This window comes from Pelophylax lessonae (assembly GCF_965119305.1).
Source record: "Pelophylax lessonae genome assembly, chromosome: 2".
NCBI lineage: Eukaryota > Metazoa > Chordata > Amphibia > Anura > Ranidae > Pelophylax > Pelophylax lessonae.
In genome coordinates this window covers 22310873-22334982 of record NC_138769.1, presented here as the reverse complement: position 1 = coordinate 22334982, position 24110 = coordinate 22310873, and the positions used below count along the sequence as shown (strand labels likewise).

Here is a 24110-nt window from a genome sequence, read left to right as displayed (position 1 = left end):
AGTATGTATGTATGTATGTATGTATACACATATATATATATATATATATATATATATATATATATACTGTATATATACATATATGTATATATATATATATATATATATATATATATATATATATACATAAAAAGTACAGTAAAACTGCAGGAAAGGGCACTGGGGGGCAAACTAATGTGATTTTTTTATTTATTTTGCATTGTATCAGTGTGTTTGGTGTGTTTTACATTTGAATTTGCCGCCGGTTCCACCCCCCCCCTGCGAACGTCAAGTCGCAGGAGACGGAAGCCGGGGCACGAAGAGGATCGGGAGGAAGAACTGCCGCCAGACACCGCCGGGACACATCGCTGGATCCCGGTGACAAGGTAAGTAACCCCGCTTTCAGGATCCAGCGATGCTTTTGGCGGTACCCCAAGTGTGGCTCGGGTTACCGCTTTTGGCTCTGAAATTTAACTCCGAGCCACACTCGGGAATACCGCTAAGAAGGTTAAAGTACAACTATATGCAAAACTTTTTTTTTTTCATTTCGGGTAGAGCAAGGGAGGGTTATAACCCCTGCCAGATTTTTTGTTGCCATCTGTGTCCCAATGCGGAGATTTCCCTTCACTTCCTGTCCCATAGCCAAACAGGAAATGAGAGGAAATCCCTGCAAATTAAGGGAATTCCTTGGAGGACAAGAACTATTGTCCCCATTGGAAGATTTCCCCTCTATTACTTCTCTGGGGAAAACCCAAAATTTGGGATTTTCTTTTACTTTCCCTTTTAATGATAATGGTAAACAGGACAAATTAGGGTGAATCTCACTAATGGGGGCACAGACAGCAGTAAAAACTGACAGGTGTTCTAAACCAGTGGGCCTCAACTCCGGTCCTCAGGGCCCACTAACAGGCCAGATTTTAGGTATTACATTGGGGAGAAGCAGACTAGAGTAGTGCAATCACTGAGCAGCAAATTATAACACCTGGGATATATTTCAGTTATCTTGCAAACCTGGCCTGTTAGTGGGCCCTGAGGACCAGGGTTGAGGACCACTGTTCTAAACCCTTTACACTCTATCCAAAACTAAAAAAAAAAGTTTTGCCTTTAGTTCTACTTTAATTTCTCCCACCATAAAACTCCATCATAACTCCCAATGGATCTATTATACTACCAGATTGTTAATTAAACCCCCGTAAATCCATGTTACAAAAATCCACCAAATTGTTTATTTAAACCCCTGATAATATGATTGGGAGATCCTAGGGCCCTAAAAGGCACCCCTCCAATGTAGCTTATTAAATAGTGCACTGGGCCCCATTTTGGACCCATTGCAGCACCACCATAAAATCCCATCATACCACCAAAAAGAGCAACTTTGAGATTACAGGGCCCCATGTGATATCACATTCATGGTATGTTGTTTTGTAGTCACACCGAGCCTCACTGTGGACCCATGTCAGTACCATAAATAGCTCCAGACCCATCATATCACCATATTGCTCAATTAACCACTATACAGAGCAATCACAATACCACACGTGAAACCATATCCAAAGTAGGGATCGACCGATTATGACTTTTGCCGATATATCTGGATCGGCCCCTGGAACTGGCCGATATCGCCGATATTCCAAATATTGCTCATATAAGGGTAAAATGATGTCACATAGCATAATTCCGTTTACAAATGTCATTGAATATGCCACTCACATATGTACAAATTAAAGATATAAGCAATGAAGTGATGTCATGACATCACTTCCGGATACTGGCGCCAGATTAAATAAAAAATGACAGCATTCAAAACAGCCAAACTTGGTGTTTTGAATGCTTTTAAGTGCAGAGGAGGGGTTTGGGGTCTTTTAGACCCCCCAGATCCCTCCACAAGAGTACCTGCCAAGTGATAAAAATAAAAAACATTTTTTTTTGAATGTACGAAAATATCGGCCGATATACCAATATGCATTGGCCAAAATATCGGTATCGGCAACGAAAAACCGATATCGGTCGATCACTAATCCAAAGTATCCAAATTGTTTATTCAACCCCCTGAAAGTATAATTGGGAGATTTCAGAGCCTTATAAGCCCCCTCCAATGTATCTTATTAAAGTGGTTCTAAAGCCTAAACATTTTTTACCTTAATGCATTCCTTGCATTATGTCAAAAAATTTTAGGCATCAGTATTCCCACTCACCCCCCCCCCCCTTTTTACTTTCCTGAGCCCTTTGTCCAGGCCAGCACTGTGCCTGTCTGCAGCTCCTCTCCCCCCTCACTTCAGGGTCTCACTGGCTTTGCTGGGGCACTGAGAGCCATTGGCTCCCATGCTGTCAATCAAAGCCAGTGACGAAGGAAAAGGGGCAAAGCCCCACTGTCTGTGTCAATGGATGCAGAGTGAGCATGCACAAGTGTCCTCATGGGAAGCAGCTTCTGGTGGGGGCACTGGACATAGAGGGGCCAGGAGCTCCGGCGGGGGGACCCGAGAAAAGGAGGTTCAGGGCCGCTCTGTTCAATTCCATTGCACAGAGCAGGTAAGTATAGAGATGTTTGTTATTTAAAAAATGTCCTTTACAATCACTTTAAACAGGACCCCATTGTGGACCCATGGCAGCACCATATAATTCTAGAATTCCACCATAAAACCCCATCATACCTCCAGCTAGAACCATATACCATCATATTGCTCATTTAATCACCACAAAGAGCAACTGTCAGAATTCCCCCTTCACATCAGAGGCCCCATATATACACAAGAGGCCCCTGTCACATGAGAGTATTCCCATGTCAGAGTCTTCCCATCACATAAGAGTACCCCCATCACATCAGAGTCTCTATATCACATCAGAGTCCTTTCATCACATCAGAGTCTCCTCATCACAAAGCCCCCAATAACATACTCTGCCCACCACAGAGACATCCAATCACACAGTCCCTCTATCACAGGCTCTCCCACAAGCCTTGATCCAGGGCAAACTGGGTCCCATCCTTGCAGCACTCCAGGGTAGAGCACCATGGATAGAAAACATTGGTTTATGGATCACAACCCGCCCCCCCCCCCTCATTTTATCCATTGGGAAAACCCTAGTTCTTCTTATGTAAATATACATTTACATATATTTGTTGGGTTCAACAAATATATGTCAACAGTTTTTCTGTATCTACTGATTATGGCTGACCTTTCAGAATGCCCCAATCAGAGGGAAGGAAATTCACTAAGAAATCTAAGGGTCCAATCTTTGCAGACATCCATGGTCACTCAGAAGGAAAGTATTCTAACACAACATCTCACATATCTACAGAACAACAGAATTTGAAAAAAAGTTTTGTAGATCTCTATAGAGTATCCTACTACTCAACAGAACCAAAACTACAGTAAAATATTTCCTGTTAGGAGAATAAATTGCATGCTCACCCTGTGGGGCATGAAACTGACCGTCCTGACCGTGGTCGAATCAGATAATGTCTCTGGTTGGTGTTCCCTCTCCTTGTCTGATCCACGTGCAAAACCCAACTGCAGCTCTTCATTCAGACTTTTATATGAATGGTGTTGTGTTCTTCGTGTGATGCCGAAAAACAAAATGCATATCATCTGATGTCAACTGCGTTTGTGTTCCAACCAACAAAAAGATGACTGAAAGGTTGATTCATCAGAATTCTGCTGTTGCTGTGTTGGATGGCTGCTGACTCATTATTACACAATGCTGCTGTATGGGGATGATGGATTATGTAACCAACATACACCACAATCCAATCCTAATATCCGCTACATATCTTACCCCTGTTTTTAAATTCCACTGTGATTGTCATTTACAGTTACAGTTGTTTCTTTGTGGTCTGGAATGCTGGCTCTTAAATTCAGTTTTTTATTAACGTTAAGACAAAGTCCTCGTTCACATGTGGGGTGCTCTCTGAAGTGCGATCTGCATTTGGACCGCTCTTCAGACAGCATATGACAGGTACTGAGAAATGTTGCCATACTGTCTCCTTTAACCCTTTGGACCCTGCACAAGAGCCCCCAACCACGCTCATTGCACAGGAGTGCAGGGCACTTGCAGAGCAGCCCTAATCGCTTGAATAGGTTACGATTGATGGGTAGCGCCCGCTAAGAGCGACAAATGGGTATAATTTAAGCATCACAGCTATGTCATGTGTGCTGCTCCTGCAGCCAAAGGGGGTAACAGCTGCTCATGAAGTAGAAGGTGATAGGATGCTCTGGTCTCCCTGCATCAACAGTGCAGATGCGATCGCTGCAGTCTGTGTTGTTCTTCCTCAGGTGTCTCTGTTGGTTCGGCCTCTCAGCAGCAGTGGGGGCTTGTCCATTAGGGGCGCAGGGGTGCCGCCCCCCCCCCATCCATGTGTCCAGCCCCCTAATCTACATGCAGGGTGCCGGATGCATAGATTCCAATGGTAGATTTATTTATTTTTTTTCTGAAGCACGTGATTAGAACCAGAGGCTCTAATAGGCTTTAAAAAAGGGTGGGCTCGGGACGCAGAGCACTGAGCCCTGAGCCTACCAAGTTGTGTGACAATAGCAAATGAATATTCGCTATTGCCACACTGATTCTCCTCCCGGCCAATCAGGAAGCGGGTCCTGTGACCTGTTTCCCGATTGGCCAAAAGGAGAAAGCATCCTATTGGCAAATAAGGAGGGAGAAGACGGCCGCTCAGAGGGAACATGGAGACAGAGGGGAAAGCCGCCGATGTCACTGCCTGTCAGTCCCAAGCAAGGTAAGTAAACTGGCACAGGGAGGGGGGGTTGGTGGTGCGGGCTGGAGTGATTGGGGGGGTCCATCTGCCACCCGTGGCCCCCCCAGACTGATGGAGCACCAGCCGCCACTGCACTATGCAGCTGATGTGCTCTCCTCAGCTCCCGCTGCCTGTCAGTCCAGCGGAGCAAGGTGAGTAAACTGGCACAGGGAGGAGGGGTTGGTGGTGCGGGCTGGAGTGATTGGGGGGGGGTCCGTCTCCTACCTGACGCCCCCCCCATGGATGGAGCACCAGCCGCCACTGCTCAGCAGTCTGGTCACTATGCAGCTGATGTGCTCTCCTCAGCTCCCTTGGTTTCAAGAGGAAGAATCTAGCTGGACAGTCTCAGAAAAGGCATCTCTACTCTTTTTCCTTGCCCCAGTGTCTCTTGGGAATTACAGTGTAAAGAGCCCATTCGTCCCATTTTATGGCTGCTGTCTCAAACTACAACTCCCAGGGTTCTTAGCGCTCTGCATAGAAGTCTATGAGCTTGCTTGGCTTTAGCTCTCCTCCTGCTGCTCAGAGTAGAATAGTGCAACATGACATCAGTATCTCGGTAGAGGGAGAGAGGAATTAACCCCTTCCCGCTGATGTAACACATATACGCGGCCCCACTGCACTAGGATTTTTTCCGTGGGGCCACATGTATGCGTATCTCCCTTTGTGCTGACACGCTCCCAGCACAGAAACCGGGGTCTCACCGAAAGCCCCGGGTCCCGTACTAACGATTGGAACTCCTGATTCCGAGTCACCTGATCACTGTGGTAGCCTCTGACTGGCTACCACAGTGATCAGCTACGGTGAAGCCCACCCCAGACTTTCTCTCTCTGTGAATGGAGAGGAAAGATACAATTTATCTTTCTCTTTCCATGCAGAGAGTTGAAAAAAAAAAAAAAAAAGGGGGTGGGGAATTAAAATAAATAATATAAAAATAAAATAAAAAATAAAGAAAAAATACCTAGATCAAGGTTTGATCTAGGTTAGTGCCAGGTGTTTGAGTCAAGTAAGGGTCGAAGGTCAAGGTCAAAGGTCAGGGTCATTATATTTTGGGCAGGGTTTTTTTTCTTTAATTAGCATCAGTGTCAGTTAGTGTCAGTTAGTGTGTCATTGTATTTTAGATAGGACAAAAAAAAAAAAACCTAAACGCACACTATTGTTTCTGGGCTGTAGTACTGGTACAAAACACAACTAACATACACATATGTGGTATCGCTGCGATCATTAGGAGCAAAATTGTGTTTAAGCATTTACATTTGTTTTACTCTTAGGTGTGAAGGGGTTAAAGCTCCATATTGCTGTAGTCCAGCACCCGGCTTCAGTAATATAATATAAAATAATATTAAATTATATTTTATTATATTATATTATATTACAACGTAGTATATTGTATATACACTATATTACCAAAAGTATTGGGACGCCTGCCTTTATGAACTTTAATGGCATCCCAGTCTTAGTCCGTAGGGTTCAATATTGAGTTGGCCCACCCTTTGCAGCTATAACAGCTTCAACTCTTCTGGGAAGGCTGTCCACAAGGTTTAGGAGTGTGTCTATGGGAATGTTTGACCATTCTCCCAGAAGCACATTTGCCAGGTCAGGTCAGGCACTGATGTTGGACAAGAAAGCCTGGCTCGCAGTCTCCGCTCTAATTTATCCCAAAGGTGTTCTATCGGGTTGAGGTCAGGACTCTGCAGGACAGTCAAGTTCCTCCGCCCCAAACTCGCTCATGCATGTCTTTATGGACCTTGCTTTGTGCACTGGTCCAAATCATTTGGTGGAGGGGGGGGGGGGGATTATGGTGTGGGGTTGTTTTTCAGGGGTTGGGCTTGTCCCCTTAGTTCCAGTGAATGGAACTTTTAAGGCATCAGAATACCAAGACATTTTGGATAATTTCATGCTCCCAACTTTGTGGAACAGTTTGGGGATGGCCCCTTCCTGTTCCAACATGACTGCGCACCAGTGGAGGCCCGTGCATAGGGGGCGCCAGGGCGCCACCCCCCTGCCCCTAAAAAAAAATAAAAAAAAATAAAAAAAGAACAAATAAAGTTGTGAAAAAAAAAAATTGGGTTCGCAGGCCTATGCGGTGGCATTGTTGGCTATGGGGGGGGGGGGGGGGGGTTGGGGTTTACGTCCCAGAAGAGGCGCCGATTGGCTGCCTTCTGGGGGCGTAACCTGGGCGCAAGTCATTGCGATTGGACACCCCCACTTTCCTGATATCCTGGCTGTGATTGGTCCAGGCTCCAGCCTGGACCAATCATCATCCAGGACATCCGATTGCGACGCCGCTGACGTCACAATGGGGGCGGTGCCGGTGCGTGCATCAGTCACTCACCGTCACCGCCCGGTCAGCTTCCCGCCGCCGAAGAGGAGTCCAGTCCGGAGAAGAAGCCGGCGCCAGTCACCCGCCGCAGAAGAGGCCGAGAGGGAGAAGCGCCGCTCACCTTCCCGCCGCCGAACGAAGAAGAGGAGAGGGAGAAGCCGCTGTGACTCACAGGTAAGTGCACTCTCAGTCGGGCACGCACGCATAGCTCTGCATTGGGGTACATGTATACTGGTGGTCACTGGAGGCACGCACGCATAGCTCTGCATTGGGGTACATGTATACTGGTGATCACTGGAGGCACGCACGCATAGCTCTGCATTGGGGTACATGTATACTGGTGGTCACTGGAGGCACGCACGCATAGCTCTGCATTGGGGGACATGTATACTGGCTGCATTGGAGGCACAAACGCATAGCTCTGCATTGGGGTACATGTATACTGGTGGTCACTGGAGGCACGCACGCATAGCTCTGCATTGGGGTACATGTATACTGGTGGTCACTGGAGGCACGCACGCATAGCTCTGCATTGGGGGACATGTATACTGGCTGCACTGGAGGCACGCACGCATAGCTCTGCATTGGGGTACATGTATACTGGTGGTCACTGGAGGCACGCACGCATAGCTCTGCATTGGGGTACATGTATACTGGTGGTCACTGGAGGCACGCACGCATAGCTCTGCATTGGGGTACATGTATACTGGTGGTCACTGGAGGCACGCACGCATAGCTTTGCATTGGGGTACATGTATACTGGCTGCACTGGAGGCACGCACGCATAGCTCTGCATTGGGGGACATGTATACTGGCTGCACTGGAGGCACGCACGCATAGCTCTGCATTGGGGTACATGTATACTGGTGGTCACTGGAGGCACGCACGCATAGCTCTGCATTGGGGTACATGTATACTGGTGGTCACTGGAGGCACGCACGCATAGCTCTGCATTGGGGGACATGTATACTGGCTAAACTGGAGGCACGCACGCATAGCTCTGCATTGGGGGACATGTATACTGGTGGTCACTGGAGGCACGCACGCATAGCTCTGCATTGGGGGACATGTATACTGGCTGCACTGGAGGCACGCACGCATAGCTCTGCATTGGGGGACATGTATACTGGCTGCACTGGAGGACACACGCATAGCTCTGCATTGGGGGACATGTATACTGGTGGTCACTGGAGGCACGCACACATAGCTCTGCATTGGGGGACATGTATACTGGTGGTCACTGGCTGCACTGGAGGCACGCATGCATAGCTCTGCATTGGGGACATGTACGCTGGTGGTCACTGCATTGGAGGCACGCACGCATAGCTCTGCATTGGGGACATGTACACTGGTGGTCACTGCATTGGAGGCACGCACGCATAGCTCTGCATTGGGGACATGTATACTGGTCACTGCATTGGGGACATGCATGCTGGTCACTACATTGAAAGGGGGCATTTATACTGGTCACTATATTGAAGGGGGCATGTACTGTGGGGTTTCTGCTAGAGGGCCTGTACTGTGGGGTTTCTGCTAGAGGGCCTGTACTGTGGGGTTTATGCTAGAGGGCCTGTACTGTGGGGTTTATGCTAGAGGGCCTGTACTGTGGGGTTTATGCTAGAGGGCCTGTACTGTGGGGTTTGTGCTTGAGTTGTTTGTGCTTGAGGGGTTTGTACTGTGGGGTTTGTGCCACTCTCAGTCCATGTATCCCATAATAGGATGTCTCTCACAGTATATCCCATAATAGGGCCCCTGTTCCCTATTATGGGATATACTAGCACTGATGGACCCCTTAATATGTGATATATTGGGAGAATTGGTTCACGCAAGCAAAATACAGGGGACAAAATGGGTGAAGTCTATAAGGGGTGGGGCTTCTGAGAAATGGGAGGGGTCAAAATGGAAGGGCGGGGTCTTGCGCCCCCCCCCCTCTTAAAACTTCACCAGCCGCCACTGCTGCGCACCAGTGCACAAAGCAAGGTCCATAAAGACATGGATGAGCGAGTTTGGGGTGGAGGAACCCAAAGTCCTGACCTCAACCCGAACACCTTTGGGATGAATTAGAGAGGAGTCTATGAGCCAGGCCTTCTCTCCAACATCAGTGCTTGACCTCACAAATGCGCTTCTGGAAGAAAGGTCAGACATTCCCATAAACACACTCCTAAGCCTTCCCAGAATAGTTGAAGCTGTTATAGCTGCAAAGGGTGGGCCAACTCAATATTGAACCCTACGGGCTAAGACTGGGATGTCATTAAAGTTCATGTGCGTGTAAAGGCAGGCGTCTCAATACTTTTGGTAATATAGTGTATCTAATGTGATATCATAGTATTACAAGAATTATTATAGTCCTGTCTGACATGACAGGCAGTTTTCAGTCATGATCTATGAGAGTTACAACTTCTATCATCAAGGGGTCATCATCTGAGGACTGTTAGTGGACTGATAGTGATCTGTAGGTGCTAATTACATAGAGATGACTAATTATAGGTCTCCAATCTTCTCTTAAACAATACGTTGATTTTACTTTAAGATAAAAATATGGGAGCTGACTTGTTAGAGAATTGGTGTCAACATTTTTTGCTGCTGAGACAAAGGACCCATATTACTATGTAGGTAACCTAATACCTGTCCATTTCTGAATAAAAACCAGGCAGTCTATGGCACTTGTAGAATACACCCAATAACATCAAATCTTTACTGTTTTTAGTTTTAGATAGAGTAGCACAGATTTAAAATCCCTGCTTGTTTTTTGTTACTAGTTTATTATTTTTATTATTTAATATAGGTATTTACATAGCTCCAAAAATTTACTCGTTTTGTCTTATTGGGGGCACACAACTGACGTTACATAGTTACATAATAGGTAGGGTTGAATAAAGAATATAGTCCATCCAGTTCAACCTATGTAGGTGTTCGTGTGTCAGTGTCGGTAATTATTTCCCATATCCCTGTATGTTGTGTTCTTTAACCGCTTCAGTTTCGGAAGGTTTTACCCCCTTAATGACCAGGCCATTTTTTTGCGATTCGGCACTGCATTACTTTAATTAACAATTGCGCGGTCGTGCGATGCTGTACCCCCCCAAAAAAAAATTGATGTCCTTTTTTTTACCACAAATAGATTATTATTTATGGTATTAAGGTTTAACCACTTCAGCTCCGGAAGGTTTTCCCCCCAATGACCAGGCACTTTTTTGCGATTCGGAACTGCGTTACTTTAACTAACAATTGCGCAGTTGTGCGACGCTTTGCCTAAATACAATTGATGTCCTTTTTTTCCCACAAATAGAGCTTTCTTTTGGTGGTATTTGATCACCTCTGCGGTTTAACAAAAAAGCTAAGCTTTTAAAAAAAAACGCAATATTTTTTACTTTCTGCTATAAAACATTCCCAATGAAAAAATTAAAAAAAAAATCAACATTTTTTATCAGTTTAGGCCAATTTGTATTCTGCTACATATTTTTGGTAAAAAAAAAATCCCAAAAAGCATATTTTAATTGGTTTGCCAAAAGTTTGTGTTTACAAACGGCAGGATAGATTTTTGGACTTGTTATTATTATTTGTTTTTATTAGTAATGGCGGTGATCAGCAATTTTTTGCAGGACTGCGACATTGCGGCGGACAGATCGGACCCCTAACTGACATTTTTGACACTTTTTGGGGACCAGTGACTACAGTAATCAGTGCTAAATAATATGCACTGTTACTGTATAAATGACACTGGCAGGGAAGGGGTTAACACTGGGGGTGCTCAGGGGGTTGAGTGTGCTTCTATATGTGCTTACTAACTGTGGGGGCTCTGTGACAGGCACACAAAGATCAGTGTTTCAGCTTAGCTGAGACACACGATCTCTCTGTGCCTGTCTGACAGGAGAGCCGTCTGCTTTATTTACATAGGCAGGCGGCTCTTCTGTCAGTTTTCCCGAAGATCGCTGGAGGCCCTCGGCAATAGAGCCTGCTCCTCCCATGGTCTGGCTCCCCCTGTGTCTAATCACAGCGGGAGCATGGCTCCGGTGGCGCATGTGCACCGCCAAGACCGCATGCACATAATCACGTACATGTAAGTGATTATGCGCAGCCGAGCCACCCTGCCGCAGTAAATCTGCGTGGAGCGGTCGGCAAGTGGTTAAGATGCACGTCAAACATCTTTGAAAAATATCAATAACTTGTAACATACCATGTATCAACACACGTGTGTTAAAGCAGCAGGAGAGGTCCACGGGAACATTTTGATGATCTGCCGCAAATCAACATTGTGGCGGATGTATACCGCCCAATGTTGTTTCCAGTGTTGTTCTCTACAGGGGCTGACTGGCAACTTTTGGTCCAAGGGGCAAGTACAAACCAGAGGCCCATGGTGCAGCAACTCAGCCCCTCTCCCACTCTCCCCTTTCCCGGCCTCCTCCTGACCCCCATTCTAGGCTGAAGCTCCGCTCCAGGTACTCTCTACTCACCAACCGAATCCGAGTTCCCAACCTGGTCAGCAGGGGGCAGTTAGGGGGAGCTGGGATAGTTCGGTCAGGGATGCCTGGGGGAGGAGAGTCTCCCAGTGGGGCATGGAAGTGGCCTCTGTTCAGACACAGTTTACATTTGGGGGGGGGGGGGGTTCTGGGCTCTGTCCTTGTCTTCATCCCAAAATCAGTAGGTCAGCAGTGGGGACTTTTTACTTCCCTTCACAAGGAATCCTTTAGGCATGTCTGTGGTAAAGCGGTGCGGCCTTTTTACGGAGCATTAGAGTGGCCCGGGGGGCAATTGCCCCTCTGCTCCCTGGCCCAGTCCTCCCCTGGTTCCCAATGTGCACCAATAGTCAATACTGTCGGTGTGCATGGATACCCGATGCCTCCTCTGTAGTTCCGGTTGCTGTGAACTCAGAGGTAGGTGCCAGGAGTAGTGCAGAGAGTGGGAGGTGAAGAAAGAGGGGACTTCCAATGGCAGCTCTGACCACAGACTGTGGGAGGGAACCCGGAGCTTGAGCTGGATAAGGAGATGAGATCCAATGATGATTCTGTGTAAGGAGAGCAGAGTGATGGAGAATTGTGTGTATAAGGCAGCAGTGTGATCCAGGGGAAGGACAGAGAGCTTGAGCATTGTGTTTTTAAGGCAGCAGTGTGATACACGGGGAGGGGGCAGAGAGCCGGAGAATTGTGTGTATAAGGCAGCAGTGGGATCCGGGGGGGGGGGCAGAGAGTCGGAGCATTGTGTATATAAGGCAGCAATGGGATACACGGGAAGGGACAGAGAGCCGGAGCATTGTGTGTATAAGTCAGCAGTGTGATCTGGGGGGCAGGGAGCCAGAGCATTGTGTGTATAAGGCAGCGGTATGATCTGGGGGGGGGGCAGGGAGCCAGAGCATTGTGTGTATAAGGCAGCAGTGGGATCCGGGGGGAGGGCAGAGAGCTGGGGCATTGTGTGTATAAGGCAGCAGTGTGATACACGGGAAGGGGCAGAGAGCCGGAGCATTGTGTGTATAAGGCAGCATTGTGATCCGGGGTTGGCCAAGAGCTGGAGCATTGTGTGTATAGGGCAGCTGTGTGATCCGGGGAGGAGGGCAGAGAGCTGGGTCATTGTGTGTATAAGGCAGCAGTGTGATACACCGGGAGGGGGGCAGAGATCTGGAGCATTGTGGGTATAAGGCAGCAGTGTGATCTGGGGGGGCAGGGAGCCAGAGCATTGTGTGTATAAGGCAGCAGTTTGATCGGGGGGGGGGGGGCCAGAGAACCAAAGTATTGTGTGTATAAGGCATTTAAATTCATGCTAGTGGTCCGCGGAATTTAAAATTGTGAGTTTAATGGTCTGTGAGGTCCCAAAGGGTTGTGTTAAAGCACTGCGACAGTGTGAATCCAGTCTAAGTGCAAATACAGTGTGCGCCTAAACCACCTCACAATACTATTAATAACCCACATTATAGATCAAAATTAGCATACACAATAGGCTAATTATCCCTAATTCAAACTGTTCTGCTGCTGGCCAGTTTTACATGGCTGTATCCTCTGCAGTATTTTTGATTCTGGTAGTAAAGCTCCAGCCTGAGCTCTTTGTCTCTAGTATATTTGGGCCCAGCCTTGCATCTGCCATCTATTAATTTCGGGAGTATAACATCTGCCTGTACTTTTTCTTTTACTTTTACTCTAGTACATTTTGGCACAATCTTTCTCATTAAAACTGTTGTGCTGTAGGACAATTTAAGACCGTTGTATTCTCTGCTGTATTTTAATTCTTGTAGTAAAGCCCCAGCCTATGCTCTTTGTCCTTAGTATATTTTGGCCTTGCTTTGCATCATCTGCAGTCTCTTCATTTCGGGAGTGTAAACCCTGCCTGTATTTTTTCACTAGTACATTTTGGCCCAATCTTTCTCAATAAAAATGTCCTGCTGTTGGTCAATTTTATAGTGCTGTGTTGTCTGTAGCCCCCAATCCTCAATCAGAGCTAGAAATAGACAGCCTCAGGGAACTACTGGACGATTTCTTTCTGCTAGTCAAAGTGGCTCTATTACCATTTGGTAAAAAAAGTTTTCACTGCTAAAACGACCTAAAAATGTCTTTTTAAAAAACTGAAATTAATCAGAAGGGTGCTCCCGCTACATTTAAGCCAAGAAAATGAATTCCACAGCCAAATAAGTGCTGCCAGTGTGTGCTGTCGCCAGGGCTTTTTTTCTCAGAAAATAGGTGCCGGAACTCAACCACGGTCTCCCCAAAACCCCCTCCCCCCCCCACACACACACACCCTCAAAGCTGCATCAAATAGTGGCTGTGGTCAAATTTCACTAACAGTGGAAGGTCCTAAAGGGGTATTAAATACCAGGAGTGCATTACATACAGAGTGCAGAGTTCAGGGGTGCGTTATGTGCAGAGTTTGAGGATGCATTATGTACAGAGTGCAGAGTTCAGGGGTGTGCTATGTGCAGAGTTTGAGGATGCATTATGTACAGAGTGCAGGGTTCAGGGGTGTGCTATGTGCAGAGTTTTGAGGATGCATTATGTACAGAGTGCAGAGTTCAGTTGTTCTCTGCATACAGATTGCAGAGTTCAGGCGTGCGCAACGCACAGAGTGCAGAGTTCAGCCTTCTTCCATTGCTGCCTACCTCTGTATTCCCTAACCACATCTCACTTTCACCCTTAAATACCAGGAGTGCATTACATACAGAGTGCAGAGTTCAGGGGTGCGTTATGTGCAGAGTTTGAGGATGCATTATGTACAGAGTGCAGAGTTCAGGGGTGTGCTATGTGCAGAGTTTGAGGATGCATTATGTACAGAGTGCAGGGTTCAGGGGTGTGCTATGTGCAGAGTTTCGAGGATGCATTATGTACAGAGTGCAGAGTTCAGTTGTTCTCTGCATACAGATTGCAGAGTTCAGGCATGCGCAATGCACAGAGTGCAGAGTTCAGCCTTCTTCCATTGCTGCCTACCTCTGTATTCCCTAACCACATCTCACTTTCACCCTTAAATACCAAGAGTGCATTACATACAGAGTGCAGAGTTCAGGGGTGCGTTATGTGCAGAGTTTGAGGATGCATTATGTACAGAGTGCAGAGTTCAGGGGTGTGCTATGTGCAGAGTTTGAGGATGCATTATGTACAGAGTGCAGAGTTCGAGGATGCATTATGTACAGAGTGCAGAGTTCAGGGGTTTGCTATGTGCAGAGTTTGAGGATGCATTATGTACAGAGTGCAGAGTTCAGGGGTGTGCTATGTGCAGAGTTTGAGGATGCATTATGCACAAAGTGCAGAGTTCGAGGATGCATTATGTACAGAGTGCAGAGTTCAGGGGTTTGCTATGTGCAGAGTTCGAGTATACATTATGTACAGAGTGCAGAGTTCAGTTGTTCGCTGCATACAGATTGCAGAGTTCAGGGGTGCGCAACGCACAGAGTGCAGAGTTCAGCCTTCTTCCATTGCTGCCTACCTCTGTATTCCCTAACCACATCTCACTTTCACCCTTCTTCAGCAATGACGTCTGCATGCAACCCCCCCGCCACTGCCCCTATATTCCCCCCCCCCCCTCCTTAAAAGCTCCACCATCTTCCACCTTACTTTTGTTGTTGCATTAAGCTGAAGCACCCAGCCAACTCTAGTACCTCCCCACTCACTGTAGGTGGCTCCACCTCTCTAACTTGCAGGGAGATCATCCAGTGGGGTTTTCGGCATCCGCACTGCACCATAGGCACCTGCATCTCCCTTGTCCCCATCCTTCACTTAGTGGGAGCTACTCAGGAGATCAGATCTATGGGAGCCATTTGGGAGCCAAGCTGTCACTTGTAAACACAAAAGCTGGATTTCTGTATTTACAAGTGATAGTGGTGAGCAGGGAACAGAGGACCTGAGCCAGAGGTGGTGGAACTGAGTTCCACCAAGTTCCAGCTGAAAAAAGCCCTGGCTGTCGCTATGACTGTCCATGAAAATTAATCAGTTTCATTATGCCACTGACAGCCCAAGCATGGTGCCCTCAAAGCCACCTTAAAAAATACATGTCCCCACTTTTTTACAGTATACCCTAAAAATGGTTAGAGTTTACTAACAATACCCTCCTTTATTCTTTAACGGGATTTTCCACTAAGTTTGGAATTGACGAATTTCAAACAGGATCTCGGCAGATTCAGCCACCCCAACCCACCACCGTCCACCTGCAGGCTCTGCCTCCAGAAAAATACCAGTATCCTGAGCTTGAGGGCACCATGCTTGGGCTGTACGTGGCATAATGAAATTGATAATGAAATCAGCTTCATTATGCCATGTACAGCCCAAGCATGGTGCCCTCAAAGCCACCTTAAAAAATACATGTCCCCACTTTTTTTACAGTATACCCTAAAAATGGTTAGAGTTTACTAACAATACCCTCCTGTATTCTTTTACGGGATTTTCCACTAAGTTTGGATTTGACTAATTTCAAACAGGATCTGGGCAGATTCAGCCACCCCAACCCACCACCTGCAGGCTCTGCCTCCAGAAAAATACCAGTATCCTCTGGCTTGAAGCTAACTGAAGATGAATGCAAAGCTGGGGGTATCAAAATGTTAAAATTTGATCATGCTCTCATATACAATGTGATTAAAAGTATGTGACATACAACCCCTGACTCAAGGCAAAAACATGAGGTGGGTTATATGTTACATTGAAGCAAGCCAATAAAGGGGTCCTAGTAGCCCCTTTACAGTTCACAATAGTAACCCACTTACTCTGTTGTGTCCACCAACCATCCTGGCTTACCAGAGGTAGATGTCCTTTAAGGGACTACTAAAATTCTTCCATCATTGCTGATGCCTGCACTGCAGAAAGGTCCAAGAGCAGAAAAGTCAATCATCTCTGTTCAGATAAGTGAAGATCTCAGAAACTGGCATGTATTGTATACTGTATGTACATCTCTATATACACCTATACAAACAGCATCTCCAAGGGATATTCAGAAAGAGGATGTAGGTGTGCTGTGCTCTGTATTTTCCAGAAGGAACAATAATTATCTGGTGTAAACAGTCAACACGGGACACACCAATTACAAGAACGAGTTTTTCCAGAAAGACAGCAGAGGTCAGAATAAGGCCCTGCATCTGCGGAATACATTATATAATAGCCAACACCTAGAACATGGTACTGATATGATTTCTTTTACATTTTCATTAATGTTACCAAATTTTATAAAGAGCCCCTTGTACCCATTCACTACTTTATCGTTTCATCACCTCATTTTAGACTATTTTGATCCATTGTTTTTTCCATAATTTCTAAATTTTCGACCTATTTACCATGTTATCATTGTATCACTATCTGCCCCCTCCATGGACTGTCTTATCATTGTATCACTATCTGCCCCCTCCATGGACTGTCTTATCATTGTATCACTATCTGCCCCATCCATGGACTGTCTTATCATTGTATCACTATCTGCCCCCTCCATGGAGTGTCTTATCATTGTATCACTATCTGCCCCCTCCATGGAGTGTCTTATCATTGTATCACTATCTGCCCCCTCCATGGACTGTCTTATCATTGTATCACTATCTGCCCCCTCCATGGAGTGTCTTATCATTGTATCACTATCTGCCCCATCCATGGACTGTCTTATCATTGTATCACTATCTGCCCCCTACATGGAGTGTCTTATCATTGTATCACTATCTGCCTCATCCATGGACTGTCTTATCATTGTATCACTATCTGCCCCATCCATGGACTGTCTTATCATTGTATCACTATCTGCCCCCTCCATGGAGTGTCTTATCATTGTATCACTATCTGCCCCATCCATGGACTGTCTTATCATTGTATCACTATCTGCCCCATCCATGGACTGTCTTATCATTGTATCACTATCTGCCCCCTCCATGGACTGTCTTATCATTGTATCACTATCTGCCCCATCCATGGACTGTCTTATCATTGTATCACTATCTGCCCCCTCCATGGAGTGTCTTATCATTGTATCACTATCTGCCCCCTCCATGGAGTGTCTTATCATTGTATCACTATCTGCCTCATCCATGGAGTCTCTTATCATTGTATCACTATCTGCCCCATCCATGGACTGTCTTATCATTGTATCACTATCTGCCCCATCCATGGACTGTCTTATCATTGTATCACTATCTGCCCCATCCATGGACTGTCTTATCATTGTATCACTATCTGCCCCCTCCATGGAGTGTCTTATCATTGTATCACTATCTGCCCATCTATGGACTGTCTTATCATTGTATCACTATCTGCCCCCTCCATGGACTGTCTTATCATTGTATCACTATCTGCCCCCTCCATGGAGTGTCTTATCATTGTATCACTATCTGCCTCATCCATGGAGTCTCTTATCATTGTATCACTATCTGCCCCATCCATGGACTGTCTTATCATTGTATCACTATCTGCCCCATCCATGGACTGTCTTATCATTGTATCACTATCTGCCTCATCCATGGAGTGTCTTATCATTGTATCACTATCTGCCCCATCCATGGAGTGTCTTATCATTGTATCACTATCTGCCCCCTCCATGGACTGTCTTATCATTGTATCACTATCTGCCCCCTCCATGGACTGTCTTATCATTGTATCACTATCTGCCTCATCCATGGAGTGTCTTATCATTGTATCACTATCTGCCTCATCCATGGAGTGTCTTATCATTGTATCACTATCTGCCCCCTCCATGGACTGTCTTGTCATTGTATCACTATCTGCCCCCTCCATGGAGTGTCTTATCATTGTATCACTATCTGCCTCATCCATGGAGTCTCTTATCATTGTATCACTATCTGCCCCATCCATGGACTGTCTTATCATTGTATCACTATCTGCCCCCTTCATGGACTGTCTTATCATTGTATCACTATCTGCCCAATCCATGGACTGTCTTATCATTGTATCACTATCTGCCCCCTCCATGGAGTGTCTTATCATTGTATCACTATCTGCCCCCTCCATGGAGTGTCTTATCATTGTATCACTATCTGCCTCATCCATGGAGTGTCTTATCATTGTATCACTATCTGCCCAATCCATGGACTGTCTTATCATTGTATCACTATCTGCCCCCTCCTTGGACTGTCTTATCATTGTATCACTATCTGCCCCATCCATGGAGTGTCTTATCATTGTATCACTATCTGCCCCCTCCATGGAGTGTCTTATCATTGTATCACTATCTGCCCCATCCATGGACTGTCTTATCATTGTATCACTATCTGCCCCCTTCATGGACTGTCTTATCATTGTATCACTATCTGCCCAATCCATGGACTGTCTTATCATTGTATCACTATCTGCCCCCTCCATGGAGTGTCTTATCATTGTATCACTATCTGCCCCCTCCATGGAGTGTCTTATCATTGTATCACTATCTGCCTCATCCATGGAGTTTCTTATCATTGTATCACTATCTGCCCCATCCATGGAGTGTCTTATCATTGTATCACTATCTGCCCCCTTCATGGACTGTCTTATCATTGTATCACTATCTACCCAATCCATGGACTGTCTTATCATTGTATCACTATCTGCCCCCTTCATGGACTGTCTTATCATTGTATCACTATCTGCCCAATCCATGGACTGTCTTATCATTGTATCACTATCTGCCCCCTCCATGGAGTGTCTTATCATTGTATCACTATCTGCCTCATCCATGGAGTGTCTTATCATTGTATCACTATCTGCCTCATCCATGGAGTGTCTTATCATTGTATCACTATCTGCCCCATCCATGGAGTGTCTTATCATTGTATCACTATCTGCCCCCTCCATGGAGTGTCTTATCATTGTATCACTATCTGCCCCCTCCATGGACTGTCTTATCATTGTATCACTATCTGCCCCCTCCATGGACTGTCTTATCATTGTATCACTATCTGCCCCATCCATGGAGTGTCTTATCATTGTATCACTATCTGCCCCCTCCATGGAGTGCCTTATCATTGTATCACTATCTGCCCCATCCATGGAGTGTCTTATCATTGTATCACTATCTGCCCCATCCATGGACTGTCTTATCATTGTATCACTATCTGCTCCATCCATGGACTGTCTTATCATTGTATCACTATCTGCCCTCTCCATGGACTGTCTTATCATTGTATCACTATCTGCCCCCTCCATGGACTGTCTTATCATTGTATCACTATCTGCCCCATCCATGGACTGTCTTATCATTGTATCACAATCTGCCCAATCCATGGAGTGTCTTATCATTGTATCACTATCTGCCCCATCCATGAACTGTCTTATCATTGTATCACTATCTGCCCCCTCCATGGAGTGTCTTATCATTGTATCACTATCTGCCCCCTCCATGGAGTGTCTTATCATTGTATCACTATCTGCCCCCTCCATGGAGTGTCTTATCATTGTATCACTATCTGCCCCCTCCATGGAGTGTCTTATCATTGTATCACTATCCGCCCCCTCCATGGACTGTCTTATCATTGTATCACTATCTGCCCCATCCATGAAGTGTCTTATCATTGTATCACTATCTGCCCAATCCAGGGAGTGTCTTATCATTGTATCACTATCTGCCCCATCCATGAAGTGTCTTATCATTGTATCACTATCTGCCCAATCTAGGGAGTGTCTTATCATTGTATCACTATCTGCCCATCTATGGACTGTCTTATCATTGTATCACTATCTACCCCATCCATGGAGTGTCTTATCATTGTATCACTATCTGCCCAATCTAGGGAGTGTCTTATCATTGTATCACTATCTGCCCCCTCCATGGACTGTCTTATCATTGTATCACTATCTGCCCCCTCCATGGAGTGTCTTATCATTGTATCACTATCTGCCCATCTATGGACTGTCTTATCATTGTATCACTATCTGCCCCATCCATGGAGTGTCTTATCATTGTATCACTATCTGCCCCCTCCATGGAGTGTCTTATCATTGTATCACTATCTGCCCTCTCCATGGAGTGTCTTATCATTGTATCACTATCTGCCCCCTCCATGGAGTGTCTTATCATTGTATCACTATCTGCCCCATCCATGGAGTGTCTTATCATTGTATCACTATCTGCCCCCTCCATGGACTGTCTTATCATTGTATCACTATCTGCCCCCTCCATGGAGTGTCTTATCATTGTATCACTATCTGCCCCTCTATGGACTGTCTTATCATTGTATCACTATCTGCCCAATCCAGGGAGTGTCTTATCATTGTATCACTATCTGCCCCCTCCATGGAGTGTCTTATCATTGTATCACTATCTGCCCCCTCCATGGACTGTCTTATCATTGTATCACTATCTGCCCCCTCCATGGAGTGTCTTATCATTGTATCACTATCTGCCCATCTATGGACTGTCTTATCATTGTATCACTATCTGCCCCTCTATGGACTGTCTTATCATTGTATCACTATCTGCCCAATCCAGGGAGTGTCTTATCATTGTATCACTATCTGCCCAATCCAGGGAGTGTCTTATCATTGTATCACTATCTGCCCCCTCCATGGACTGTCTTATCATTGTATCACTATCTGCCCCCTCCATGGACTGTCTTATCATTGTATCACTATCTGCCCCCTCCATGGAGTGTCTTATCATTGTATCACTATCTGCCCATCTATGGACTGTCTTATCATTGTATCACTATCTGCCCCCTCCATGGAGTGTCTTATCATTGTATCACTATCTGCCCCCTCCATGGACTGTCTTATCATTGTATCACTATCTGCCCCCTCCATGGAGTGTCTTATCATTGTATCACTATCTGCCCCATCCATGGACTGTCTTATCATTGTATCACTATCTGCCCCCTACATGGAGTGTCTTATCATTGTATCACTATCTGCCTCATCCATGGACTGTCTTATCATTGTATCACTATCTGCCCCATCCATGGACTGTCTTATCATTGTATCACTATCTGCCCCCTCCATGGAGTGTCTTATCATTGTATCACTATCTGCCCCATCCATGGACTGTCTTATCATTGTATCACTATCTGCCCCATCCATGGACTGTCTTATCATTGTATCACTATCTGCCCCCTCCATGGACTGTCTTATCATTGTATCACTATCTGCCCCATCCATGGACTGTCTTATCATTGTATCACTATCTGCCCCCTCCATGGAGTGTCTTATCATTGTATCACTATCTGCCCCCTCCATGGAGTGTCTTATCATTGTATCACTATCTGCCTCATCCATGGAGTCTCTTATCATTGTATCACTATCTGCCCCATCCATGGACTGTCTTATCATTGTATCACTATCTGCCCCATCCATGGACTGTCTTATCATTGTATCACTATCTGCCCCATCCATGGACTGTCTTATCATTGTATCACTATCTGCCCCCTCCATGGAGTGTCTTATCATTGTATCACTATCTGCCCATCTATGGACTGTCTTATCATTGTATCACTATCTGCCCCCTCCATGGACTGTCTTATCATTGTATCACTATCTGCCCCCTCCATGGAGTGTCTTATCATTGTATCACTATCTGCCTCATCCATGGAGTCTCTTATCATTGTATCACTATCTGCCCCATCCATGGACTGTCTTATCATTGTATCACTATCTGCCCCATCCATGGACTGTCTTATCATTGTATCACTATCTGCCTCATCCATGGAGTGTCTTACCATTGTATCACTATCTGCCCCATCCATGGAGTGTCTTATCATTGTATCACTATCTGCCCCCTCCATGGACTGTCTTATCATTGTATCACTATCTGCCCCCTCCATGGACTGTCTTATCATTGTATCACTATCTGCCTCATCCATGGAGTGTCTTATCATTGTATCACTATCTGCCTCATCCATGGAGTGTCTTATCATTGTATCACTATCTGCCCCCTCCATGGACTGTCTTGTCATTGTATCACTATCTGCCCCCTCCATGGAGTGTCTTATCATTGTATCACTATCTGCCTCATCCATGGAGTCTCTTATCATTGTATCACTATCTGCCCCATCCATGGACTGTCTTATCATTGTATCACTATCTGCCCCCTTCATGGACTGTCTTATCATTGTATCACTATCTGCCCAATCCATGGACTGTCTTATCATTGTATCACTATCTGCCCCCTCCATGGAGTGTCTTATCATTGTATCACTATCTGCCCCCTCCATGGAGTGTCTTATCATTGTATCACTATCTGCCTCATCCATGGAGTGTCTTATCATTGTATCACTATCTGCCCAATCCATGGACTGTCTTATCATTGTATCACTATCTGCCCCCTCCTTGGACTGTCTTATCATTGTATCACTATCTGCCCCATCCATGGAGTGTCTTATCATTGTATCACTATCTGCCCCCTCCATGGAGTGTCTTATCATTGTATCACTATCTGCCCCATCCATGGACTGTCTTATCATTGTATCACTATCTGCCCCCTTCATGGACTGTCTTATCATTGTATCACTATCTGCCCAATCCATGGACTGTCTTATCATTGTATCACTATCTGCCCCCTCCATGGAGTGTCTTATCATTGTATCACTATCTGCCCCCTCCATGGAGTGTCTTATCATTGTATCACTATCTGCCTCATCCATGGAGTTTCTTATCATTGTATCACTATCTGCCCCATCCATGGAGTGTCTTATCATTGTATCACTATCTGCCCCCTTCATGGACTGTCTTATCATTGTATCACTATCTACCCAATCCATGGACTGTCTTATCATTGTATCACTATCTGCCCCCTTCATGGACTGTCTTATCATTGTATCACTATCTGCCCAATCCATGGACTGTCTTATCATTGTATCACTATCTGCCCCCTCCATGGAGTGTCTTATCATTGTATCACTATCTGCCTCATCCATGGAGTGTCTTATCATTGTATCACTATCTGCCTCATCCATGGAGTGTCTTATCATTGTATCACTATCTGCCCCATCCATGGAGTGTCTTATCATTGTATCACTATCTGCCCCCTCCATGGAGTGTCTTATCATTGTATCACTATCTGCCCCCTCCATGGACTGTCTTATCATTGTATCACTATCTGCCCCCTCCATGGACTGTCTTATCATTGTATCACTATCTGCCCCATCCATGGAGTGTCTTATCATTGTATCACTATCTGCCCCCTCCATGGAGTGCCTTATCATTGTATCACTATCTGCCCCATCCATGGAGTGTCTTATCATTGTATCACTATCTGCCCCATCCATGGACTGTCTTATCATTGTATCACTATCTGCTCCATCCATGGACTGTCTTATCATTGTATCACTATCTGCCCTCTCCATGGACTGTCTTATCATTGTATCACTATCTGCCCCCTCCATGGACTGTCTTATCATTGTATCACTATCTGCCCCATCCATGGACTGTCTTATCATTGTATCACAATCTGCCCAATCCATGGAGTGTCTTATCATTGTATCACTATCTGCCCCATCCATGAACTGTCTTATCATTGTATCACTATCTGCCCCCTCCATGGAGTGTCTTATCATTGTATCACTATCTGCCCCCTCCATGGAGTGTCTTATCATTGTATCACTATCTGCCCCCTCCATGGAGTGTCTTATCATTGTATCACTATCTGCCCCCTCCATGGAGTGTCTTATCATTGTATCACTATCCGCCCCCTCCATGGACTGTCTTATCA

At 45.7% G+C, this 24110-nt stretch overlaps 1 protein-coding gene across 1 annotated transcript in view; it reads right to left on the bottom strand.

Annotated features, from left to right (window-relative positions):
* GRAMD1C (GRAM domain containing 1C) overlaps window positions 1–24110 on the bottom strand; it is a 263253-nt gene that overhangs the window by 196585 nt on the left and 42558 nt on the right. The gene's annotated exons all lie outside the window — the stretch shown is intronic.